The 27,858-nt window shown below is 38.7% G+C and overlaps 1 protein-coding gene across 1 annotated transcript in view; it reads left to right on the forward strand.

The window, feature by feature from the left end:
* The window catches only part of LOC126746918 (intraflagellar transport protein 56), a 219,655-nt gene that overhangs the window by 184,131 nt on the left and 7,666 nt on the right, over positions 1 to 27,858 (forward strand). The window contains exon 16 of the transcript XR_007664026.1: positions 3,689 to 3,825. The gene's annotated coding sequence lies outside the window, so the exon portion shown is untranslated. The remainder of the gene's footprint in view (positions 1 to 3,688; positions 3,826 to 27,858) is intronic.

Raw genomic sequence — 27,858 nt, forward strand, 5'->3', positions numbered from 1 at the left:
TTTTTAGATCGAAAATTTTGCATAACTTTTTTGTTATTAAAGATAGAGCTTTCATTTAAAAACTGTCAAGTACTCCTTGCAAAGGGGCACCTTGTACGTAATAATCAAAAACTTAAAAAATTATAGTTTTTGAGAAAAATCGAAATTTCGGTTTTTTACAATTAACATGTATTTTTTTAGATCGTAAATTTTGCATAACTTTTTTGTTATTAAAGATAGAGCTTTCATTTAAAAACTGTCAAGTACTCCTTGCAAAGGGGCACCTTGTACGTAATAATCAAAAACTTAAAAAATTATAGTTTTTGAGAAAAATCGAAATTTCGGTTTTTTACAATTAACATGTACTTTTTTAGATCGTAAATTTTGCATAACTTTTTTGTTATTAAAGATAGAGCTTTCATTTAAAAACTGTCAAGTACTCCTTGCAAAGGGGCACTTTGTACGTAATAATCAAAAACTTAAAAAATTATAGTTTTTGAGAAAAATCGAAATTTCGGTTTTTTACAATTAACATGTACTTTTTTAGATCGAAAATTTTGCATAACTTTTTTGTTATTAAAGATAGAGCTTTCATTTAAAAACTGTCAAGTACTCCTTGCAAAGGGGCACTTTGTACGTAATAATCAAAAACTTAAAAAATTATAGTTTTTGAGAAAAATCGAAATTTCGGTTTTTTACAATTAACATGTACTTTTTTAGATCGAAAATTTTGCATAACTTTTTTGTTATTAAAGATAGAGCTTTCATTTAAAAACTGTCAAGTACTCCTTGCAAAGGGGCACTTTGTACGTAATAATCAAAAACTTAAAAAATTATAGTTTTTGAGAAAAATTGAAATTTCGGTTTTTTACAATTGACATGTACTTTTTTAGATCGTAAATTTTGCATAACTTTTTTGTTATTAAAGATAGAGCTTTCATTTAAAAACTGTCAAGTACTCCTTGCAAAGGGGCACTTTGTACGTAATAATCAAAAACTTAAAAAATTATAGTTTTTGAGAAAAATCGAAATTTCGGTTTTTTACAATTAACATGTACTTTTTTAGATCGAAAATTTTGCATAACTTTTTTGTTATTAAAGATAGAGCTTTCATTTAAAAACTGTCAAGTACTCCTTGCAAAGGGGCACTTTGTACGTAATAATCAAAAACTTAAAAAATTATAGTTTTTGAGAAAAATCGAAATTTCGGTTTTTTACAATTAACATGTACTTTTTTAGATCGAAAATTTTGCATAACTTTTTTGTTATTAAAGATAGAGCTTTCATTTAAAAACTGTCAAGTACTCCTTGCAAAGGGGCACTTTGTACGTAATAATCAAAAACTTAAAAAATTATAGTTTTTGAGAAAAATTGAAATTTCGGTTTTTTACAATTGACATGTACTTTTTTAGATCGTAAATTTTGCATAACTTTTTTGTTATTAAAGATAGAGCTTTCATTTAAAAACTGTCAAGTACTCCTTGCAAAGGGGCACTTTGTACGTAATAATCAAAAACTTAAAAAATTATAGTTTTTGAGAAAAATCGAAATTTCGGTTTTTTACAATTAACATGTACTTTTTTAGATCGAAAATTTTGCATAACTTTTTTGTTATTAAAGATAGAGCTTTCATTTAAAAACTGTCAAGTACTCCTTGCAAAGGGGCACTTTGTACGTAATAATCAAAAACTTAAAAAATTATAGTTTTTGAGAAAAATCGAAATTTCGGTTTTTTACAATTAACATGTACTTTTTTAGATCGAAAATTTTGCATAACTTTTTTGTTATTAAAGATAGAGCTTTCATTTAAAAACTGTCAAGTACTCCTTGCAAAGGGGCACTTTGTACGTAATTATCAAAAACAAAAAAAAATATAGTTTTTGAGAAAAATCGAAATTTCGGTTTTTTACAATTAACATGTACTTTTTTAGATCGAAAATATTTGCATAACTTTTTTGTTATTAAAGATAGAGCTTTCATTTAAAAACTGTCAAGTACTCCTTGCAAAGGGGCACTTTGTACGTAATAATCAAAAACTTAAAAAATTATAGTTTTTGAGAAAAATCGAAATTTCGGTTTTTTACAATTAACATGTACTTTTTTAGATCGAAAATTTTGCATAACTTTTTTGTTATTAAAGATAGAGCTTTCATTTAAAAACTGTCAAGTACTCCTTGCAAAGGGGCACTTTGTACGTAATAATCAAAAACTTAAAAAATTATAGTTTTTGAGAAAAATTGAAATTTCGGTTTTTTACAATTGACATGTACTTTTTTAGATCGTAAATTTTGCATAACTTTTTTGTTATTAAAGATAGAGCTTTCATTTAAAAACTGTCAAGTACTCCTTGCAAAGGGGCACTTTGTACGTAATAATCAAAAACTTAAAAAATTATAGTTTTTGAGAAAAATCGAAATTTCGGTTTTTTACAATTAACATGTACTTTTTTAGATCGAAAATTTTGCATAACTTTTTTGTTATTAAAGATAGAGCTTTCATTTAAAAACTGTCAAGTACTCCTTGCAAAGGGGCACTTTGTACGTAATAATCAAAAACTTAAAAAATTATAGTTTTTGAGAAAAATCGAAATTTCGGTTTTTTACAATTAACATGTACTTTTTTAGATCGAAAATTTTGCATAACTTTTTTGTTATTAAAGATAGAGCTTTCATTTAAAAACTGTCAAGTACTCCTTGCAAAGGGGCACCTTGTACGTAATAATCAAAAACTGAAAAAATTATAGTTTTTGAGAAAAATCGAAATTTCGGTTTTTTACAATTAACATGTACTTTTTTAGATCGTAAATTTTGCATAACTTTTTTGTTATTAAAGATAGAGCTTTCATTTAAAAACTGTCAAGTACTCCTTGCAAAGGAGCACCTTATACGTAATAATCAGAAACCTAAAAAATTATAGTTTTTGAGAAAAATCGAAATTTCGGTTTTTTACAATTAACATGTACTTTTTTAGATCGTAAATTTTGCATAACTTTTTTGTTATTAAAGATAGAGCTTTTATTTAAAAACTGTCAAGTACTCCTTGCAAAGAGGCACCTTATACAAAATAATCCAAAACTTAAAAAATTATAGTTTTTGAGAAAAATCGAAATTTCGGTTTTTTACAATTAACATGTACTTTTTTAGATCGTAAATTTTGCATAACTTTTTTGTTATTAAAGATAGAGCTTTCATTTAAAAACTGTCAAGTACTTTTAGTGAAGGGGCATCTTGTACGTAATTATGAAAAACTGTATCTGCCCAGTGGCTTAATTTTTGAAGTAGTGGGTATGAGCTTTAACCATCCAGTAAGGGTTTAGTTTCGAATAGTAGTGGAAATTATGAAATCATCAGAAAATAAATGGAAAATTACTTCCAGGCAGTTGAAAAATCATTGAGTTTCCTACACTCTTTTTTTGAAATAACCCTGTGAAAAAAAAATCAAGCGGAGCTAAATCAGGCGAACGCAGAGGCCATTGAGTTGGTTTCGTCTATATCTGCCTGGTTTAATATTAAATAGGGTAAGTGGCCGTTTTAAACTAAGGAAACCGAAGTGATTAATTATCACTAAATTTTTACAAGTCCTTGATAGCTTCATAGTAAGTCAAGACAAGGAGGGGACATGCAGTTTCCTAGTGAAACCTTTACCATATTCAAATAGAAGCAAAAAAAGTAACGTACAACTTACTTAACGTAAACTTTCTATATTTCAGAACTAAACCCGGACGGACTGGAACTCTACTTGGAATTCATTCTAAAAATGTGCTGCAAACAGAAACTTAACCCAAAAACGCCCCGTACAGCCCACAGGAGCTGCAGGACACTCACACCATGCAGACATATGTTCTAGGTAGGATAATTTAAAAACTATTTAAGATATTTTTAAGGGGGCTTCACTCACAATTAGTGCGGTCTTAGTGAACAATTTGATATGCGAACGCTTTTTGTAGTTTAAGAACTCACTAAATTAGAGTGAGTTTTGTGAATCACGGTCCTAGATCAGTTTAAGGAGTAAACCAAGAATTTTTAACAAGACATTTTAACTGCCACTGCAATAATATTAATGATATTTCTTTGGGAGGTTATAAGGGGGTTCTTAAAAATCATTTTGATACGTGAACCACATTTTTAGCTCAAATAGTTCACGAGCTACAGCACTTAAGGTTTTCAGGACACTAATATCTTGCAGACATATGCTCCAGGCAGGATAATCTAAAAACTATTTAAGGCATTTGTATGGGGTTTTTACTCACAATTGGAGCCCATTTTTGGCCTCAAAAAAAGGGCGAAAAAATACTCGATTTTTTAGTTCTGCCCGGATTCCCTTATAACCCGGTATTTTCGTGATCTACTTGATGAGAACAATCCGCTGGTATAGTTAGTTTAAATTCGAAAAAAAAAAATTTTTCTGAAAAAATTCGAAAGGGCAGGTATACCCGAAAAACGAAAAAACCCAAATTTTGGAGGTCGATATCTCGGCTTCTACTGGTCCGATCTGGAAAATTCCAACGGTTTTGTCTTAGTTTCGTCTTTCTGAATCCAACGAGACCATCCGCAAGATCGTAGCTCTAATAGCAGCTGAGATATGGCATTTTTGGAGCCCATTTTTGGCCTTAAAAACGACGTCGAAAAATGACTTTTTTCCGAATTTTCAAAGTGCTCTCATTCCCTTAGTTCTGCTCGGATCTCGTTATAACCCGGTGTTTTCGTAATGTAGGTGGTCTAAAGAAGACGCTGGTATAGTTAGTTCGAATTCGGAAAAAATCAATTTTTGGTGAAAAAATTCGATACGGGGGGGTATACCCTAAAAATGAAAAATCCCAAACTTTGGAGGTCGATATCTCGGCTTCTACTGGTCCGATCTGGAAAATTCCAACGGTTTTGTCTTAGTTTCGTCTTTCTGAATCCAACGAGACCATCCGCAAGATCGTAGCTCAAATAGCAGCTGAGATATGGCATTTTTGGAGCCCATTTTTGGCCTCAAAAACGACGTCGAAAAATGACTTTTTTCCGAATTTTCAAAGTGCTCTCATTCCCTTAGTTCTGCTCGGATCTCGTTATAACCCGGTGTTTTCGTAATGTAGGTGGTCTAAAGAAGACGCTGGTATAGTTAGTTCGAATTCGGAAAAAATCAATTTTTGGTGAAAAAATTCGATAGGGGGGGGTATACCCTAAAAATGAAAAATCCCAAACTTTGGAGGTCGATATCTCGGCTTCTACTTGTCCGATCTGGAAAATTCCAACGGTTTTGTCTTAGTTTGGTCTTTCTGAATCCAACGAGACCATCCGCAAGATCGTAGCTCCAATAGCAGCTGAGATATGGCATTATTGGAGCCCATTTTTGGCCTCAAAAACGACGTCGAAAAATGACTTTTTTCCGAATTTTCAAAGTGCTCTCATTCCCTTAGTTCTGCTCGGATCTCGTTATAACCCGGTGTTTTCGTAATATAGGTGGTCTAAAGAAGACGCTGGTATAGTTAGTTCGAATTCGGAAAAAATCAATTTTTGGTGAAAAAATTCGATACGGGGGGGTATACCCTAAAAATGAAAAATCCCAAACTTTGGAGGTCGATATCTCGGCTTCTACTGGTCCGATCTGGAAAATTCGAACGGTTTTGTCTTAGTTTCGTCTTTGTGAATCCAACGAGACCACTCGCAAGATCGTAGCTATAACAGCAGCTGAGATATGGCATTTTTGGAGCCCATTTTTGGCCTCAAAAACGACGTCGAAAAATGACTTTTTTCCGAATTTTCAAAGTGCTCTCATTCCCTTAGTTCTGCTCGGATCTCGTTATAACCCGGTGTTTTCGTAATGTAGGTGGTCTAAAGAAGACGCTGGTATAGTTAGTTCGAATTCGGAAAAAATCAATTTTTGGTGAAAAAATTCGATACGGGGAGGTATACCCTAAAAATGAAAAATCCCAAACTTTGGAGGTCGATATCTCGGCTTCTACTGGTCCGATCTGGAAAATTCCAACGGTTTTGTCTTAGTTTCGTCTTTCTGAATCCAACGAGACCATCCGCAAGATCGTAGCTCTAATAGCATCTGAGATATGGCATTTTTGGAGCCCATTTTTGGCCTCAAAAACGACGTCGAAAAATGACTTTTTTCCGAATTTTCAAAGTGCTCTCATTCCCTTAGTTCTGCTCGGATCTCGTTATAACCCGGTGTTTTCGTAATGTAGGTGGTCTAAAGAAGACGCTGGTATAGTTAGTTCGAATTCGGAAAAAATTAATTTTTGGTGAAAAAATTCGATAGGGGGGGGTATACCCTAAAAATGAAAAATCCCAAACTTTGGAGGTCGATATCTCGGCTTCTACTGGTCCGATCTGGAAAATTCGAACGGTTTTGTCTTAGTTTCGTCTTTGTGAATCCAACGAGACCACTCGCAAGATCGTAGCTCTAACAGCAGCTGAGATATGGCATTTTTGGAGCCCATTTTTGGCCTCAAAAACGACGTCGAAAAATGACTTTTTTCCGAATTTTCAAAGTGCTCTCATTCCCTTAGTTCTGCTCGGATCTCGTTATAACCCGGTGTTTTCGTAATGTAGGTGGTCTAAAGAAGACGCTGGTATAGTTAGTTCGAATTCGGAAAAAATCAATTTTTGGTGAAAAAATTCGATACGGGGGGGTATACCCTAAAAATGAAAAATCCCAAACTTTGGAGGTCGATATCTCGGCTTCTACTGGTCCGATCTGGAAAATTCGAACGGTTTTGTCTTAGTTTCGTCTTTGTGAATCCAACGAGACCACTCGCAAGATCGTAGCTCTAACAGCAGCTGAGATATGGCATTTTTGGAGCCCATTTTTGGCCTTAAAAACGACGTCGAAAAATGACTTTTTTCCGAATTTTCAAAGTGCTCTCATTCCCTTAGTTCTGCTCGGATCTCGTTATAACCCGGTGTTTTCGTAATGTAGGTGGTCTAAAGAAGACGCTGGTATAGTTAGTTCGAATTCGGAAAAAATCAATTTTTGGTGAAAAAATTCGATAGGGGGGGGTATACCCTAAAAATGAAAAATTCCAAACTTTGGAGGTCGATATCTCGGCTTCTACTGGTCCGATCTAGAAAATTCCAACGGTTTTGTCTTAGTTTGGTCTTTCTGAATCCAGCGAGACCATCCGCAAGATCGTAGCTCTAATAGCAGCTGAGATATGGCATTTTTGGAGCCCATTTTTGGCCTCAAAAACGACGTCGAAAAATGACTTTTTTCCGAATTTTCAAAGTGCTCTCATTCCCTTAGTTCTGCTCGGATCTCGTTATAACCCGGTGTTTTCGTAATGTAGGTGGTCTAAAGAAGACGCTGGTATAGTTAGTTCGAATTCGGAAAAAATCAATTTTTGGTGAAAAAATTCGATACGGGGGGGTATACCCTAAAAATGAAAAATCCCAAACTTTGGAGGTCGATATCTCGGCTTCTACTGGTCCGATCTGGAAAATTCCAATGGTTTTGTCTTAGTTTCGTCTTTCTGAATCCAACGAGACCACTCGCAAGATCGTAGCTATAACAGCAGCTGAGATATGGCATTTTTGGAGCCCATTTTTGGCCTCAAAAACGACGTCGAAAAATGACTTTTTTCCGAATTTTCAAAGTGCTCTCATTCCCTTAGTTCTGCTCGGATCTCGTTATAACCCGGTGTTTTCGTAATGTAGGTGGTCTAAAGAAGACGCTGGTATAGTTAGTTCGAATTCGGAAAAAATCAATTTTTGGTGAAAAAATTCGATACGGGGAGGTATACCCTAAAAATGAAAAATCCCAAACTTTGGAGGTCGATATCTCGGCTTCTACTGGTCCGATCTGGAAAATTCCAACGGTTTTGTCTTAGTTTCGTCTTTCTGAATCCAACGAGACCATCCGCAAGATCGTAGCTCTAATAGCATCTGAGATATGGCATTTTTGGAGCCCATTTTTGGCCTCAAAAACGACGTCGAAAAATGACTTTTTTCCGAATTTTCAAAGTGCTCTCATTCCCTTAGTTCTGCTCGGATCTCGTTATAACCCGGTGTTTTCGTAATGTAGGTGGTCTAAAGAAGACGCTGGTATAGTTAGTTCGAATTCGGAAAAAATCAATTTTTGGTGAAAAAATTCGATACGGGGGGTATACCCTAAAAATGAAAAATCCCAAACTTTGGAGGTCGATATCTCGGCTTCTACTGGTCCGATCTGGAAAATTCCAACGGTTTTGTCTTAGTTTCGTCTTTCTGAATCCAACAAGACCATCCGCAAGATCGTAGCTCAAATAGCAGCTGAGATATGGCATTTTTGGAGCCCATTTTTGGCCTTAAAAACGACGTCGAAAAATGACTTTTTTCCGAATTTTCAAAGTGCTCTCATTCCCTTAGTTCTGCTCGGATCTCATTATAACCCGGTGTTTTCGTAATGTAGGTGGTCTAAAGAAGACGCTGGTATAGTTAGTTCGAATTCGGAAAAAATCAATTTTTGGTGAAAAAATTCGATACGGGGGGGTGTACCCTAAAAATGAAAAATCCCAAACTTTGGAGGTCGATATCTCGGCTTCTACTGGTCCGATCTGGAAAATTCCAACGGTTTTGTCTTAGTTTCGTCTTTCTGAATCCAACGAGACCATCCGCAAGATCGTAGCTCTAATAGCAGCTGAGATATGGCATTTTTGGAGCCCATTTTTGGCCTCAAAAACGAGGTCGAAAAATGACTTTTTTCCGAATTTTCAAAGTGCTCTCATTCCCTTAGTTCTACTCGGATCTCGTTATAACCCGGTGTTTTCGTAATGTAGGTGGTCTAAAGAAGACGCTGGTATAGTTAGTTCGAATTCGGAAAAAATCAATTTTTGGTGAAAAAATTCGATACGGGGGGGTATACCCTAAAAATGAAAAATCCCAAACTTTGGAGGTCGATATCTCGGCTTCTACTGGTCCGATCTGGAAAATTCCAACGGTTTTGTCTTAGTTTCGTCTTTCTGAATCCAACGAGACCATCCGCAAGATCGTAGCTCTAATAGCATCTGAGATATGGCATTTTTGGAGCCCATTTTTGGCCTCAAAAACGACGTCGAAAAATGACTTTTTTCCGAATTTTCAAAGTGCTCTCATTCCCTTAGTTCTACTCGGATCTCGTTATAACCCGGTGTTTTCGTAATGTAGGTGGTCTAAAGAAGACGCTGGTATAGTTAGTTCGAATTCGGAAAAAATCAATTTTTGGTGAAAAAATTCGATACGGGGGGGTATACCCTAAAAATGAAAAATCCCAAACTTTGGAGGTCGATATCTCGGCTTCTACTGGTCCGATCTGGAAAATTCCAACGGTTTTGTCTTAGTTTCGTCTTTCTGAATCCAACGAGACCATCCGCAATATCGTAGCTCTAATAGCATCTGAGATATGGCATTTTTGGAGCCCATTTTTGGCCTCAAAAACGACGTCGAAAAATGACTTTTTTCCGAATTTTCAAAGTGCTCTCATTCCCTTAGTTCTGCTCGGATCTCATTATAACCTGGTGTTTTCGTAATGTAGGTGGTCTAAAGAAGGCGCTGGTATAGTTGGTTCGACTTCAAAAAAAATCAATTTTTGGTGAAAAAATTCGATACAGGGGGGTATACCCTAAAAATGAAAAATCTCAAACTTTGGAGGTCGATATCTCGGCTTCTACTGGTCCGATTTGGAAAATTCCAACGGTTTTGTCTTAGTTTCGTCTTTCTGAATCCAACAAGACCATCCGCAAGATCGTAGCTCAAATAGCAGCTGAGATATGGCATTTTTGGAGCCCATTTTTGGCCTTAAAAACGACGTCGAAAAATAACTTTTTTCCGAATTTTCAAAGTGCTCTCATTCCCTTAGTTCTGCTCGGATCTCGTTATAACCCGGTGTTTTCGTAATGTAGGTGGTCTAAAGAAGACGCTGGTATAGTTAGTTCGAATTCGGAAAAAATCAATTTTTGGTGAAAAAATTCGATACGGGGGGGTATACCCTAAAAATGAAAAATCCCAAACTTTGGAGGTCGATATCTCGGCTTCTACTGGTCCGATCTGGAAAATTCCAACGGTTTTGTCTTAGTTTGGTCTTTCTGAATCCAACGAGACCATCCGCAAGATCGTAGCTCTAATAGCAGCTGAGATATGGCATTTTTGGAGCCCATTTTTGGCCTCAAAAACGACGTTGAAAAATGACTTTGTTCCGAATTTTCAAAGTGCTCTCATTCCCTTAGTTCTGCTCGGATCTCGTTATAACCCGGTGTTTTCGTAATGTAGGTGGTCTAAAGAAGACGCTGGTATAGTTAGTTCGAATTCGGAAAAAATCAATTTTTGGTGAAAAAATTCGATACGGGGGGGTATACCCTAAAAATGAAAAATCCCAAACTTTGGAGGTCGATATCTCGGCTTCTACTGGTCCGATCTGGAAAATTCCAACGGTTTTGTCTTAGTTTCATCTTTCTGAATCCAACGAGACCATCCGCAAGATCGTAGCTCTAATAGCAGCTGAGATATGGCATTTTTGGAGCCCATTTTTGGCCTCAAAAACGAGGTCGAAAAATGACTTTTTTCCGAATTTTCAAAGTGCTCTCATTCCCTTAGTTCTACTCGGATCTCGTTATAACCCGGTGTTTTCGTAATGTAGGTGGTCTAAAGAAGACGCTGGTATAGTTAGTTCGAATTCGGAAAAAATCAATTTTTGGTGAAAAAATTCGATACGGGGGGGTATACCCTAAAAATGAAAAATCCCAAACTTTGGAGGTCGATATCTCGGCTTCTACTGGTCCGATCTGGAAAATTCCAACGGTTTTGTCTTAGTTTCGTCTTTCTGAATCCAACGAGACCATCCGCAAGATCGTAGCTCTAATAGCATCTGAGATATGGCATTTTTGGAGCCCATTTTTGGCCTCAAAAACGACGTCGAAAAATGACTTTTTTCCGAATTTTCAAAGTGCTCTCATTCCCTTAGTTCTGCTCGGATCTCATTATAACCTGGTGTTTTCGTAATGTAGGTGGTCTAAAGAAGGCGCTGGTATAGTTGGTTCGACTTCAAAAAAAATCAATTTTTGGTGAAAAAATTCGATACAGGGGGGTATACCCTAAAAATGAAAAATCTCAAACTTTGGAGGTCGATATCTCGGCTTCTACTGGTCCGATTTGGAAAATTCCAACGGTTTTGTCTTAGTTTCGTCTTTCTGAATCCAACAAGACCATCCGCAAGATCGTAGCTCAAATAGCAGCTGAGATATGGCATTTTTGGAGCCCATTTTTGGCCTTAAAAACGACGTCGAAAAATAACTTTTTTCCGAATTTTCAAAGTGCTCTCATTCCCTTAGTTCTGCTCGGATCTCGTTATAACCCGGTGTTTTCGTAATGTAGGTGGTCTAAAGAAGACGCTGGTATAGTTAGTTCGAATTCGGAAAAAATCAATTTTTGGTGAAAAAATTCGATACGGGGGGGTATACCCTAAAAATGAAAAATCCCAAACTTTGGAGGTCGATATCTCGGCTTCTACTTGTCCGATCTGGAAAATTCCAACGGTTTTGTCTTAGTTTGGTCTTTCTGAATCCAACGAGACCATCCGCAAGATCGTAGCTCCAATAGCAGCTGAGATATGGCATTATTGGAGCCCATTTTTGGCCTCAAAAACGACGTCGAAAAATGACTTTTTTCCGAATTTTCAAAGTGCTCTCATTCCCTTAGTTCTGCTCGGATCTCGTTATAACCCGGTATTTTCGTAATGTAGGTGGTCTAAAGAAGGCGCTGGTATAGTTGGTTCGACTTCAAAAAAAATCAATTTTTGGTGAAAAAATTCGATGCGGGGGGGTATACCCTAAAAATGAAAAATCTCAAACTTTGAAGGTCGATATCTCGGCTTCTACTGGTCCGATTTGGAAAATTCCAACGGTTTTGTCTTAGTTTCGTCTTTCTGAATCCAACAAGACCATCCGCAAGATCGTACCTCAAATAGCAGCTGAGATATGGCATTTTTGGAGCCCATTTTTGGCCTCAAAAACGAGGTCGAAAAATGACTTTTTTCCGAATTTTCAAAGTGCTCTCATTCCCTTAGTTCTGCTCGGATCTCGTTATAACCCGGTGTTTTCGTAATGTAGGTGGTCTAAAGAAGACGCTGGTATAGTTAGTTCGAATTCGGAAAAAATCAATTTTTGGTGAAAAAATTCGATAGGGGGGGGTATACCCTAAAAATGAAAAATTCCAAACTTTGGAGGTCGATATCTCGGCTTCTACTGGTCCGATCTGGAAAATTCCAACGGTTTTGTCTTAGTTTGGTCTTTCTGAATCCAGCGAGACCATCCGCAAGATCGTAGCTCTAATAGCAGCTGAGATATGGCATTTTTGGAGCCCATTTTTGGCCTCAAAAACGACGTCGAAAAATGACTTTTTTCCGAATTTTCAAAGTGCTCTCATTCCCTTAGTTCTGCTCGGATCTCATTATAACCTGGTGTTTTCGTAATGTAGGTGGTCTAAAGAAGGCGCTGGTATAGTTGGTTCGACTTCAAAAAAAATCAATTTTTGGTGAAAAAATTCGATACAGGGGGGTATACCCTAAAAATGAAAAATCTCAAACTTTGGAGGTCGATATCTCGGCTTCTACTGGTCCGATTTGGAAAATTCCAACGGTTTTGTCTTAGTTTCGTCTTTCTGAATCCAACAAGACCATCCGCAAGATCGTAGCTCAAATAGCAGCTGAGATATGGCATTTTTGGAGCCCATTTTTGGCCTTAAAAACGACGTCGAAAAATAACTTTTTTCCGAATTTTCAAAGTGCTCTCATTCCCTTAGTTCTGCTCGGATCTCGTTATAACCCGGTGTTTTCGTAATGTAGGTGGTCTAAAGAAGACGCTGGTATAGTTAGTTCGAATTCGGAAAAAATCAATTTTTGGTGAAAAAATTCGATACGGGGGGGTATACCCTAAAAATGAAAAATCCCAAACTTTGGAGGTCGATATCTCGGCTTCTACTGGTCCGATCTGGAAAATTCCAACGGTTTTGTCTTAGTTTGGTCTTTCTGAATCCAACGAGACCATCCGCAAGATCGTAGCTCTAATAGCAGCTGAGATATGGCATTTTTGGAGCCCATTTTTGGCCTCAAAAACGACGTTGAAAAATGACTTTGTTCCGAATTTTCAAAGTGCTCTCATTCCCTTAGTTCTGCTCGGATCTCGTTATAACCCGGTGTTTTCGTAATGTAGGTGGTCTAAAGAAGACGCTGGTATAGTTAGTTCGAATTCGGAAAAAATCAATTTTTGGTGAAAAAATTCGATACGGGGGGGTATACCCTAAAAATGAAAAATCCCAAACTTTGGAGGTCGATATCTCGGCTTCTACTTGTCCGATCTGGAAAATTCCAACGGTTTTGTCTTAGTTTGGTCTTTCTGAATCCAACGAGACCATCCGCAAGATCGTAGCTCCAATAGCAGCTGAGATATGGCATTATTGGAGCCCATTTTTGGCCTCAAAAACGACGTCGAAAAATGACTTTTTTCCGAATTTTCAAAGTGCTCTCATTCCCTTAGTTCTGCTCGGATCTCGTTATAACCCGGTATTTTCGTAATGTATGTGGTCTAAAGAAGGCGCTGGTATAGTTGGTTCGACTTCAAAAAAAATCAATTTTTGGTGAAAAAATTCGATGCGGGGGGGTATACCCTAAAAATGAAAAATCTCAAACTTTGAAGGTCGATATCTCGGCTTCTACTGGTCCGATTTGGAAAATTCCAACGGTTTTGTCTTAGTTTCGTCTTTCTGAATCCAACAAGACCATCCGCAAGATCGTACCTCAAATAGCAGCTGAGATATGGCATTTTTGGAGCCCATTTTTGGCCTCAAAAACGAGGTCGAAAAATGACTTTTTTCCGAATTTTCAAAGTGCTCTCATTCCCTTAGTTCTGCTCGGATCTCGTTATAACCCGGTGTTTTCGTAATGTAGGTGGTCTAAAGAAGACGCTGGTATAGTTAGTTCGAATTCGGAAAAAATCAATTTTTGGTGAAAAAATTCGATAGGGGGGGGTATACCCTAAAAATGAAAAATTCCAAACTTTGGAGGTCGATATCTCGGCTTCTACTGGTCCGATCTGGAAAATTCCAACGGTTTTGTCTTAGTTTGGTCTTTCTGAATCCAGCGAGACCATCCGCAAGATCGTAGCTCTAATAGCAGCTGAGATATGGCATTTTTGGAGCCCATTTTTGGCCTCAAAAACGACGTCGAAAAATGACTTTTTTCCGAATTTTCAAAGTGCTCTCATTCCCTTAGTTCTGCTCGGATCTCGTTATAACCCGGTGTTTTCGTAATGTAGGTGGTCTAAAGAAGACGCTGGTATAGTTAGTTCGAATTCGGAAAAAATCAATTTTTGGTGAAAAAATTCGATACGGGGGGGTATACCCTAAAAATGAAAAATCCCAAATTTTGGTGGTCGATATCTCGGCTTCTACTGGTCCGATCTGGAAAATTCCAATGGTTTTGTCTTAGTTTCGTCTTTCTGAATCCAACGAGACCACTCGCAAGATCGTAGCTCTAACAGCAGCTGAGATATGGCATTTTTGGAGCCCATTTTTGGCCTCAAAAACGACGTCGAAAAATGACTTTTTTCCGAATTTTCAAAGTGCTCTCATTCCCTTAGTTCTGCTCGGATCTCGTTATAACCCGGTGTTTTCGTAATGTAGGTGGTCTAAAGAAGACGCTGGTATGGTTAGTTCGAATTCGGAAAAAATCAATTTTTGGTGAAAAAAATCGATACGGGGGGGTATACCCGAAAAACGAAAAAACCCAAACTTTGGAGGTCGATATCTCGGCTTCTACGGGTCCGATCTGGAAAATTCCAACGGTTTTGTCTTAGTTTGGTCTTTCTGAATCCAACGAGACCATCCGCAAGATCGTAGCTCTAATAGCAGCTGAGATATGGCATTTTTGGAGCCCATTTTTGGCCTCAAAAACGACGTCGAAAAATGACTTTTTTCCGAATTTTCAAAGTGCTCTCATTCCCTTAGTTCTGCTCGGATCTCATTATAACCTGGTGTTTTCGTAATGTAGGTGGTCTAAAGAAGGCGCTGGTATAGTTGGTTCGACTTCAAAAAAAATCAATTTTTGGTGAAAAAATTCGATACAGGGGGGTATACCCTAAAAATGAAAAATCTCAAACTTTGGAGGTCGATATCTCGGCTTCTACTGGTCCGATTTGGAAAATTCCAACGGTTTTGTCTTAGTTTCGTCTTTCTGAATCCAACAAGACCATCCGCAAGATCGTAGCTCAAATAGCAGCTGAGATATGGCATTTTTGGAGCCCATTTTTGGCCTTAAAAACGACGTCAAAAAATAACTTTTTTCCGAATTTTCAAAGTGCTCTCATTCCCTTAGTTCTGCTCGGATCTCATTATAACCCGGTGTTTTCGTAATGTAGGTGGTCTAAAGAAGACGCTGGTATGGTTAGTTCGAATTCGGAAAAAATCAATTTTTGGTGAAAAAAATCGATACGGGGGGGTATACCCGAAAAACGAAAAAACCCAAACTTTGGAGGTCGATATCTCGGCTTCTACGGGTCCGATCTGGAAAATTCCAACGGTTTTGTCTTAGTTTGGTCTTTCTGAATCCAACGAGACCATCCGCAAGATCGTAGCTCTAATAGCAGCTGAGATATGGCATTTTTGGAGCTCATTTTTGGCCTCAAAAACGACGTCGAAAAATGACTTTTTTCCGAATTTTCAAAGTGCTCTCATTCCCTTAGTTCTGCTCGGATCTCGTTATAACCCGGTATTTTCGTAATGTAGGTGGTCTAAAGAAGGCGCTGGTATAGTTGGTTCGACTTCAAAAAAAATCAATTTTTGGTGAAAAAATTCGATGCGGGGGGGTATACCCTAAAAATGAAAAATCTCAAACTTTGAAGGTCGATATCTCGGCTTCTACTGGTCCGATTTGGAAAATTCCAACGGTTTTGTCTTAGTTTCGTCTTTCTGAATCCAACAAGACCATCCGCAAGATCGTACCTCAAATAGCAGCTGAGATATGGCATTTTTGGAGCCCATTTTTGGCCTCAAAAACGAGGTCGAAAAATGACTTTTTTCCGAATTTTCGAAGTGCTCTCATTCCCTTAGTTCTGCTCGGATCTCGTTATAACCCGGTGTTTTCGTAATGTAGGTGGTCTAAAGAAGACGCTGGTATAGTTAGTTCGAATTCGGAAAAAATCAATTTTTGGTGAAAAAATTCGATACGGGGGGGTATACCCTAAAAATGAAAAATCCCAAACTTTGGAGGTCGATATCTCGGCTTCTACTGGTCCGATCTGGAAAATTCCAACGGTTTTGTCTTAGTTTCGTCTTTCTGAATCCAACGAGACCACTCACAAGATCGTAGCTCTAACAGCAGCTGAGATATGGCATTTTTGGAGCCCATTTTTGGCCTCAAAAACGACGTTGAAAAATGACTTTGTTCCGAATTTTCAAAGTGCTCTCATTCCCTTAGTTCTGCTCGGATCTCGTTATAACCCGGTATTTTCGTAATGTAGGTGGTCTAAAGAAGGCGCTGGTATAGTTGGTTCGACTTCAAAAAAAATCAATTTTTGGTGAAAAAATTCGATGCGGGGGGGTATACCCTAAAAATGAAAAATCTCAAACTTTGAAGGTCGATATCTCGGCTTCTACTGGTCCGATTTGGAAAATTCCAACGGTTTTGTCTTAGTTTCGTCTTTCTGAATCCAACAAGACCATCCGCAAGATCGTACCTCAAATAGCAGCTGAGATATGGCATTTTTGGAGCCCATTTTTGGCCTCAAAAACGAGGTCGAAAAATGACTTTTTTCCGAATTTTCAAAGTGCTCTCATTCCCTTAGTTCTGCTCGGATCTCGTTATAACCCGGTGTTTTCGTAATGTAGGTGGTCTAAAGAAGACGCTGGTATAGTTAGTTCGAATTCGGAAAAAATCAATTTTTGGTGAAAAAATTCGATAGGGGGGGGTATACCCTAAAAATGAAAAATTCCAAACTTTGGAGGTCGATATCTCGGCTTCTACTGGTCCGATCTGGAAAATTCCAACGGTTTTGTCTTAGTTTGGTCTTTCTGAATCCAGCGAGACCATCCGCAAGATCGTAGCTCTAATAGCAGCTGAGATATGGCATTTTTGGAGCCCATTTTTGGCCTCAAAAACGACGTCGAAAAATGACTTTTTTCCGAATTTTCAAAGTGCTCTCATTCCCTTAGTTCTGCTCGGATCTCATTATAACCTGGTGTTTTCGTAATGTAGGTGGTCTAAAGAAGGCGCTGGTATAGTTGGTTCGACTTCAAAAAAAATCAATTTTTGGTGAAAAAATTCGATACAGGGGGGTATACCCTAAAAATGAAAAATCTCAAACTTTGGAGGTCGATATCTCGGCTTCTACTGGTCCGATTTGGAAAATTCCAACGGTTTTGTCTTAGTTTCGTCTTTCTGAATCCAACAAGACCATCCGCAAGATCGTAGCTCAAATAGCAGCTGAGATATGGCATTTTTGGAGCCCATTTTTGGCCTTAAAAACGACGTCGAAAAATAACTTTTTTCCGAATTTTCAAAGTGCTCTCATTCCCTTAGTTCTGCTCGGATCTCGTTATAACCCGGTGTTTTCGTAATGTAGGTGGTCTAAAGAAGACGCTGGTATAGTTAGTTCGAATTCGGAAAAAATCAATTTTTGGTGAAAAAATTCGATACGGGGGGGTATACCCTAAAAATGAAAAATCCCAAACTTTGGAGGTCGATATCTCGGCTTCTACTGGTCCGATCTGGAAAATTCCAACGGTTTTGTCTTAGTTTGGTCTTTCTGAATCCAACGAGACCATCCGCAAGATCGTAGCTCTAATAGCAGCTGAGATATGGCATTTTTGGAGCCCATTTTTGGCCTCAAAAACGACGTTGAAAAATGACTTTGTTCCGAATTTTCAAAGTGCTCTCATTCCCTTAGTTCTGCTCGGATCTCGTTATAACCCGGTGTTTTCGTAATGTAGGTGGTCTAAAGAAGACGCTGGTATAGTTAGTTCGAATTCGGAAAAAATCAATTTTTGGTGAAAAAATTCGATACGGGGGGGTATACCCTAAAAATGAAAAATCCCAAACTTTGGAGGTCGATATCTCGGCTTCTACTTGTCCGATCTGGAAAATTCCAACGGTTTTGTCTTAGTTTGGTCTTTCTGAATCCAACGAGACCATCCGCAAGATCGTAGCTCCAATAGCAGCTGAGATATGGCATTATTGGAGCCCATTTTTGGCCTCAAAAACGACGTCGAAAAATGACTTTTTTCCGAATTTTCAAAGTGCTCTCATTCCCTTAGTTCTGCTCGGATCTCGTTATAACCCGGTATTTTCGTAATGTAGGTGGTCTAAAGAAGGCGCTGGTATAGTTGGTTCGACTTCAAAAAAAATCAATTTTTGGTGAAAAAATTCGATGCGGGGGGGTATACCCTAAAAATGAAAAATCTCAAACTTTGAAGGTCGATATCTCGGCTTCTACTGGTCCGATTTGGAAAATTCCAACGGTTTTGTCTTAGTTTCGTCTTTCTGAATCCAACAAGACCATCCGCAAGATCGTACCTCAAATAGCAGCTGAGATATGGCATTTTTGGAGCCCATTTTTGGCCTCAAAAACGAGGTCGAAAAATGACTTTTTTCCGAATTTTCAAAGTGCTCTCATTCCCTTAGTTCTGCTCGGATCTCGTTATAACCCGGTGTTTTCGTAATGTAGGTGGTCTAAAGAAGACGCTGGTATAGTTAGTTCGAATTCGGAAAAAATCAATTTTTGGTGAAAAAATTCGATAGGGGGGGGTATACCCTAAAAATGAAAAATTCCAAACTTTGGAGGTCGATATCTCGGCTTCTACTGGTCCGATCTGGAAAATTCCAACGGTTTTGTCTTAGTTTGGTCTTTCTGAATCCAGCGAGACCATCCGCAAGATCGTAGCTCTAATAGCAGCTGAGATATGGCATTTTTGGAGCCCATTTTTGGCCTCAAAAACGACGTCGAAAAATGACTTTTTTCCGAATTTTCAAAGTGCTCTCATTCCCTTAGTTCTGCTCGGATCTCGTTATAACCCGGTGTTTTCGTAATGTAGGTGGTCTAAAGAAGACGCTGGTATAGTTAGTTCGAATTCGGAAAAAATCAATTTTTGGTGAAAAAATTCGATACGGGGGGGTATACCCTAAAAATGAAAAATCCCAAATTTTGGTGGTCGATATCTCGGCTTCTACTGGTCCGATCTGGAAAATTCCAATGGTTTTGTCTTAGTTTCGTCTTTCTGAATCCAACGAGACCACTCGCAAGATCGTAGCTCTAACAGCAGCTGAGATATGGCATTTTTGGAGCCCATTTTTGGCCTCAAAAACGACGTCGAAAAATGACTTTTTTCCGAATTTTCAAAGTGCTCTCATTCCCTTAGTTCTGCTCGGATCTCGTTATAACCCGGTGTTTTCGTAATGTAGGTGGTCTAAAGAAGACGCTGGTATGGTTAGTTCGAATTCGGAAAAAATCAATTTTTGGTGAAAAAAATCGATACGGGGGGGTATACCCGAAAAACGAAAAAACCCAAACTTTGGAGGTCGATATCTCGGCTTCTACGGGTCCGATCTGGAAAATTCCAACGGTTTTGTCTTAGTTTGGTCTTTCTGAATCCAACGAGACCATCCGCAAGATCGTAGCTCTAATAGCAGCTGAGATATGGCATTTTTGGAGCCCATTTTTGGCCTCAAAAACGACGTCGAAAAATGACTTTTTTCCGAATTTTCAAAGTGCTCTCATTCCCTTAGTTCTGCTCGGATCTCATTATAACCTGGTGTTTTCGTAATGTAGGTGGTCTAAAGAAGGCGCTGGTATAGTTGGTTCGACTTCAAAAAAAATCAATTTTTGGTGAAAAAATTCGATACAGGGGGGTATACCCTAAAAATGAAAAATCTCAAACTTTGGAGGTCGATATCTCGGCTTCTACTGGTCCGATTTGGAAAATTCCAACGGTTTTGTCTTAGTTTCGTCTTTCTGAATCCAACAAGACCATCCGCAAGATCGTAGCTCAAATAGCAGCTGAGATATGGCATTTTTGGAGCCCATTTTTGGCCTTAAAAACGACGTCAAAAAATAACTTTTTTCCGAATTTTCAAAGTGCTCTCATTCCCTTAGTTCTGCTCGGATCTCATTATAACCCGGTGTTTTCGTAATGTAGGTGGTCTAAAGAAGACGCTGGTATGGTTAGTTCGAATTCGGAAAAAATCAATTTTTGGTGAAAAAAATCGATACGGGGGGGTATACCCGAAAAACGAAAAAACCCAAACTTTGGAGGTCGATATCTCGGCTTCTACGGGTCCGATCTGGAAAATTCCAACGGTTTTGTCTTAGTTTGGTCTTTCTGAATCCAACGAGACCATCCGCAAGATCGTAGCTCTAATAGCAGCTGAGATATGGCATTTTTGGAGCTCATTTTTGGCCTCAAAAACGACGTCGAAAAATGACTTTTTTCCGAATTTTCAAAGTGCTCTCATTCCCTTAGTTCTGCTCGGATCTCGTTATAACCCGGTATTTTCGTAATGTAGGTGGTCTAAAGAAGGCGCTGGTATAGTTGGTTCGACTTCAAAAAAAATCAATTTTTGGTGAAAAAATTCGATGCGGGGGGGTATACCCTAAAAATGAAAAATCTCAAACTTTGAAGGTCGATATCTCGGCTTCTACTGGTCCGATTTGGAAAATTCCAACGGTTTTGTCTTAGTTTCGTCTTTCTGAATCCAACAAGACCATCCGCAAGATCGTACCTCAAATAGCAGCTGAGATATGGCATTTTTGGAGCCCATTTTTGGCCTCAAAAACGAGGTCGAAAAATGACTTTTTTCCGAATTTTCGAAGTGCTCTCATTCCCTTAGTTCTGCTCGGATCTCGTTATAACCCGGTGTTTTCGTAATGTAGGTGGTCTAAAGAAGACGCTGGTATAGTTAGTTCGAATTCGGAAAAAATCAATTTTTGGTGAAAAAATTCGATACGGGGGGGTATACCCTAAAAATGAAAAATCCCAAACTTTGGAGGTCGATATCTCGGCTTCTACTGGTCCGATCTGGAAAATTCCAACGGTTTTGTCTTAGTTTCGTCTTTCTGAATCCAACGAGACCACTCACAAGATCGTAGCTCTAACAGCAGCTGAGATATGGCATTTTTGGAGCCCATTTTTGGCCTCAAAAACGACGTTGAAAAATGACTTTGTTCCGAATTTTCAAAGTGCTCTCATTCCCTTAGTTCTGCTCGGATCTCGTTATAACCCGGTGTTTTCGTAATGTAGGTGGTCTAAAGAAGACGCTGGTATAGTTAGTTCGAATTCGGAAAAAATTAATTTTTGGTGAAAAAATTCGATAGGGGGGGGTATACCCTAAAAATGAAAAATCCCAAACTTTGGAGGTCGATATCTCGGCTTCTACTGGTCCGATCTGGAAAATTCGAACGGTTTTGTCTTAGTTTCGTCTTTGTGAATCCAACGAGACCACTCGCAAGATCGTAGCTCTAACAGCAGCTGAGATATGGCATTTTTGGAGCCCATTTTTGGCCTCAAAAACGACGTCGAAAAATGACTTTTTTCCGAATTTTCAAAGTGCTCTCATTCCCTTAGTTCTGCTCGGATCTCGTTATAACCCGGTGTTTTCGTAATGTAGGTGGTCTAAAGAAGACGCTGGTATAGTTAGTTCGAATTCGGAAAAAATCAATTTTTGGTGAAAAAATTCGATACGGGGGGGTATACCCTAAAAATGAAAAATCCCAAACTTTGGAGGTCGATATCTCGGCTTCTACTGGTCCGATCTGGAAAATTCGAACGGTTTTGTCTTAGTTTCGTCTTTGTGAATCCAACGAGACCACTCGCAAGATCGTAGCTCTAACAGCAGCTGAGATATGGCATTTTTGGAGCCCATTTTTGGCCTTAAAAACGACGTCGAAAAATGACTTTTTTCCGAATTTTCAAAGTGCTCTCATTCCCTTAGTTCTGCTCGGATCTCGTTATAACCCGGTGTTTTCGTAATGTAGGTGGTCTAAAGAAGACGCTGGTATAGTTAGTTCGAATTCGGAAAAAATCAATTTTTGGTGAAAAAATTCGATAGGGGGGGGTATACCCTAAAAATGAAAAATTCCAAACTTTGGAGGTCGATATCTCGGCTTCTACTGGTCCGATCTAGAAAATTCCAACGGTTTTGTCTTAGTTTGGTCTTTCTGAATCCAGCGAGACCATCCGCAAGATCGTAGCTCTAATAGCAGCTGAGATATGGCATTTTTGGAGCCCATTTTTGGCCTCAAAAACGACGTCGAAAAATGACTTTTTTCCGAATTTTCAAAGTGCTCTCATTCCCTTAGTTCTGCTCGGATCTCGTTATAACCCGGTGTTTTCGTAATGTAGGTGGTCTAAAGAAGACGCTGGTATAGTTAGTTCGAATTCGGAAAAAATCAATTTTTGGTGAAAAAATTCGATACGGGGGGGTATACCCTAAAAATGAAAAATCCCAAACTTTGGAGGTCGATATCTCGGCTTCTACTGGTCCGATCTGGAAAATTCCAATGGTTTTGTCTTAGTTTCGTCTTTCTGAATCCAACGAGACCACTCGCAAGATCGTAGCTATAACAGCAGCTGAGATATGGCATTTTTGGAGCCCATTTTTGGCCTCAAAAACGACGTCGAAAAATGACTTTTTTCCGAATTTTCAAAGTGCTCTCATTCCCTTAGTTCTGCTCGGATCTCGTTATAACCCGGTGTTTTCGTAATGTAGGTGGTCTAAAGAAGACGCTGGTATAGTTAGTTCGAATTCGGAAAAAATCAATTTTTGGTGAAAAAATTCGATACGGGGAGGTATACCCTAAAAATGAAAAATCCCAAACTTTGGAGGTCGATATCTCGGCTTCTACTGGTCCGATCTGGAAAATTCCAACGGTTTTGTCTTAGTTTCGTCTTTCTGAATCCAACGAGACCATCCGCAAGATCGTAGCTCTAATAGCATCTGAGATATGGCATTTTTGGAGCCCATTTTTGGCCTCAAAAACGACGTCGAAAAATGACTTTTTTCCGAATTTTCAAAGTGCTCTCATTCCCTTAGTTCTGCTCGGATCTCGTTATAACCCGGTGTTTTCGTAATGTAGGTGGTCTAAAGAAGACGCTGGTATAGTTAGTTCGAATTCGGAAAAAATCAATTTTTGGTGAAAAAATTCGATACGGGGGGTATACCCTAAAAATGAAAAATCCCAAACTTTGGAGGTCGATATCTCGGCTTCTACTGGTCCGATCTGGAAAATTCCAACGGTTTTGTCTTAGTTTCGTCTTTCTGAATCCAACAAGACCATCCGCAAGATCGTAGCTCAAATAGCAGCTGAGATATGGCATTTTTGGAGCCCATTTTTGGCCTTAAAAACGACGTCGAAAAATGACTTTTTTCCGAATTTTCAAAGTGCTCTCATTCCCTTAGTTCTGCTCGGATCTCATTATAACCCGGTGTTTTCGTAATGTAGGTGGTCTAAAGAAGACGCTGGTATAGTTAGTTCGAATTCGGAAAAAATCAATTTTTGGTGAAAAAATTCGATACGGGGGGGTGTACCCTAAAAATGAAAAATCCCAAACTTTGGAGGTCGATATCTCGGCTTCTACTGGTCCGATCTGGAAAATTCCAACGGTTTTGTCTTAGTTTCGTCTTTCTGAATCCAACGAGACCATCCGCAAGATCGTAGCTCTAATAGCAGCTGAGATATGGCATTTTTGGAGCCCATTTTTGGCCTCAAAAACGAGGTCGAAAAATGACTTTTTTCCGAATTTTCAAAGTGCTCTCATTCCCTTAGTTCTACTCGGATCTCGTTATAACCCGGTGTTTTCGTAATGTAGGTGGTCTAAAGAAGACGCTGGTATAGTTAGTTCGAATTCGGAAAAAATCAATTTTTGGTGAAAAAATTCGATACGGGGGGGTATACCCTAAAAATGAAAAATCCCAAACTTTGGAGGTCGATATCTCGGCTTCTACTGGTCCGATCTGGAAAATTCCAACGGTTTTGTCTTAGTTTCGTCTTTCTGAATCCAACGAGACCATCCGCAAGATCGTAGCTCTAATAGCATCTGAGATATGGCATTTTTGGAGCCCATTTTTGGCCTCAAAAACGACGTCGAAAAATGACTTTTTTCCGAATTTTCAAAGTGCTCTCATTCCCTTAGTTCTACTCGGATCTCGTTATAACCCGGTGTTTTCGTAATGTAGGTGGTCTAAAGAAGACGCTGGTATAGTTAGTTCGAATTCGGAAAAAATCAATTTTTGGTGAAAAAATTCGATACGGGGGGGTATACCCTAAAAATGAAAAATCCCAAACTTTGGAGGTCGATATCTCGGCTTCTACTGGTCCGATCTGGAAAATTCCAACGGTTTTGTCTTAGTTTCGTCTTTCTGAATCCAACGAGACCATCCGCAATATCGTAGCTCTAATAGCATCTGAGATATGGCATTTTTGGAGCCCATTTTTGGCCTCAAAAACGACGTCGAAAAATGACTTTTTTCCGAATTTTCAAAGTGCTCTCATTCCCTTAGTTCTGCTCGGATCTCATTATAACCTGGTGTTTTCGTAATGTAGGTGGTCTAAAGAAGGCGCTGGTATAGTTGGTTCGACTTCAAAAAAAATCAATTTTTGGTGAAAAAATTCGATACAGGGGGGTATACCCTAAAAATGAAAAATCTCAAACTTTGGAGGTCGATATCTCGGCTTCTACTGGTCCGATTTGGAAAATTCCAACGGTTTTGTCTTAGTTTCGTCTTTCTGAATCCAACAAGACCATCCGCAAGATCGTAGCTCAAATAGCAGCTGAGATATGGCATTTTTGGAGCCCATTTTTGGCCTTAAAAACGACGTCGAAAAATAACTTTTTTCCGAATTTTCAAAGTGCTCTCATTCCCTTAGTTCTGCTCGGATCTCGTTATAACCCGGTGTTTTCGTAATGTAGGTGGTCTAAAGAAGACGCTGGTATAGTTAGTTCGAATTCGGAAAAAATCAATTTTTGGTGAAAAAATTCGATACGGGGGGGTATACCCTAAAAATGAAAAATCCCAAACTTTGGAGGTCGATATCTCGGCTTCTACTGGTCCGATCTGGAAAATTCCAACGGTTTTGTCTTAGTTTGGTCTTTCTGAATCCAACGAGACCATCCGCAAGATCGTAGCTCTAATAGCAGCTGAGATATGGCATTTTTGGAGCCCATTTTTGGCCTCAAAAACGACGTTGAAAAATGACTTTGTTCCGAATTTTCAAAGTGCTCTCATTCCCTTAGTTCTGCTCGGATCTCGTTATAACCCGGTGTTTTCGTAATGTAGGTGGTCTAAAGAAGACGCTGGTATAGTTAGTTCGAATTCGGAAAAAATCAATTTTTGGTGAAAAAATTCGATACGGGGGGGTATACCCTAAAAATGAAAAATCCCAAACTTTGGAGGTCGATATCTCGGCTTCTACTGGTCCGATCTGGAAAATTCCAACGGTTTTGTCTTAGTTTCGTCTTTCTGAATCCAACGAGACCATCCGCAATATCGTAGCTCTAATAGCATCTGAGATATGGCATTTTTGGAGCCCATTTTTGGCCTCAAAAACGACGTCGAAAAATGACTTTTTTCCGAATTTTCAAAGTGCTCTCATTCCCTTAGTTCTGCTCGGATCTCATTATAACCTGGTGTTTTCGTAATGTAGGTGGTCTAAAGAAGGCGCTGGTATAGTTGGTTCGACTTCAAAAAAAATCAATTTTTGGTGAAAAAATTCGATACAGGGGGGTATACCCTAAAAATGAAAAATCTCAAACTTTGGAGGTCGATATCTCGGCTTCTACTGGTCCGATTTGGAAAATTCCAACGGTTTTGTCTTAGTTTCGTCTTTCTGAATCCAACAAGACCATCCGCAAGATCGTAGCTCAAATAGCAGCTGAGATATGGCATTTTTGGAGCCCATTTTTGGCCTTAAAAACGACGTCGAAAAATAACTTTTTTCCGAATTTTCAAAGTGCTCTCATTCCCTTAGTTCTGCTCGGATCTCGTTATAACCCGGTGTTTTCGTAATGTAGGTGGTCTAAAGAAGACGCTGGTATAGTTAGTTCGAATTCGGAAAAAATCAATTTTTGGTGAAAAAATTCGATACGGGGGGGTATACCCTAAAAATGAAAAATCCCAAACTTTGGAGGTCGATATCTCGGCTTCTACTTGTCCGATCTGGAAAATTCCAACGGTTTTGTCTTAGTTTGGTCTTTCTGAATCCAACGAGACCATCCGCAAGATCGTAGCTCCAATAGCAGCTGAGATATGGCATTATTGGAGCCCATTTTTGGCCTCAAAAACGACGTCGAAAAATGACTTTTTTCCGAATTTTCAAAGTGCTCTCATTCCCTTAGTTCTGCTCGGATCTCGTTATAACCCGGTATTTTCGTAATGTAGGTGGTCTAAAGAAGGCGCTGGTATAGTTGGTTCGACTTCAAAAAAAATCAATTTTTGGTGAAAAAATTCGATGCGGGGGGGTATACCCTAAAAATGAAAAATCTCAAACTTTGAAGGTCGATATCTCGGCTTCTACTGGTCCGATTTGGAAAATTCCAACGGTTTTGTCTTAGTTTCGTCTTTCTGAATCCAACAAGACCATCCGCAAGATCGTACCTCAAATAGCAGCTGAGATATGGCATTTTTGGAGCCCATTTTTGGCCTCAAAAACGAGGTCGAAAAATGACTTTTTTCCGAATTTTCAAAGTGCTCTCATTCCCTTAGTTCTGCTCGGATCTCGTTATAACCCGGTGTTTTCGTAATGTAGGTGGTCTAAAGAAGACGCTGGTATAGTTAGTTCGAATTCGGAAAAAATCAATTTTTGGTGAAAAAATTCGATAGGGGGGGGTATACCCTAAAAATGAAAAATTCCAAACTTTGGAGGTCGATATCTCGGCTTCTACTGGTCCGATCTGGAAAATTCCAACGGTTTTGTCTTAGTTTGGTCTTTCTGAATCCAGCGAGACCATCCGCAAGATCGTAGCTCTAATAGCAGCTGAGATATGGCATTTTTGGAGCCCATTTTTGGCCTCAAAAACGACGTCGAAAAATGACTTTTTTCCGAATTTTCAAAGTGCTCTCATTCCCTTAGTTCTGCTCGGATCTCATTATAACCTGGTGTTTTCGTAATGTAGGTGGTCTAAAGAAGGCGCTGGTATAGTTGGTTCGACTTCAAAAAAAATCAATTTTTGGTGAAAAAATTCGATACAGGGGGGTATACCCTAAAAATGAAAAATCTCAAACTTTGGAGGTCGATATCTCGGCTTCTACTGGTCCGATTTGGAAAATTCCAACGGTTTTGTCTTAGTTTCGTCTTTCTGAATCCAACAAGACCATCCGCAAGATCGTAGCTCAAATAGCAGCTGAGATATGGCATTTTTGGAGCCCATTTTTGGCCTTAAAAACGACGTCGAAAAATAACTTTTTTCCGAATTTTCAAAGTGCTCTCATTCCCTTAGTTCTGCTCGGATCTCGTTATAACCCGGTGTTTTCGTAATGTAGGTGGTCTAAAGAAGACGCTGGTATAGTTAGTTCGAATTCGGAAAAAATCAATTTTTGGTGAAAAAATTCGATACGGGGGGGTATACCCTAAAAATGAAAAATCCCAAACTTTGGAGGTCGATATCTCGGCTTCTACTGGTCCGATCTGGAAAATTCCAACGGTTTTGTCTTAGTTTGGTCTTTCTGAATCCAACGAGACCATCCGCAAGATCGTAGCTCTAATAGCAGCTGAGATATGGCATTTTTGGAGCCCATTTTTGGCCTCAAAAACGACGTTGAAAAATGACTTTGTTCCGAATTTTCAAAGTGCTCTCATTCCCTTAGTTCTGCTCGGATCTCGTTATAACCCGGTGTTTTCGTAATGTAGGTGGTCTAAAGAAGACGCTGGTATAGTTAGTTCGAATTCGGAAAAAA

The sequence above is a fragment of the Anthonomus grandis genome, chromosome 18 (genome assembly GCF_022605725.1).
Source record: "Anthonomus grandis grandis chromosome 18, icAntGran1.3, whole genome shotgun sequence".
NCBI classification, from domain to species: Eukaryota; Metazoa; Arthropoda; class Insecta; order Coleoptera; family Curculionidae; genus Anthonomus; species Anthonomus grandis.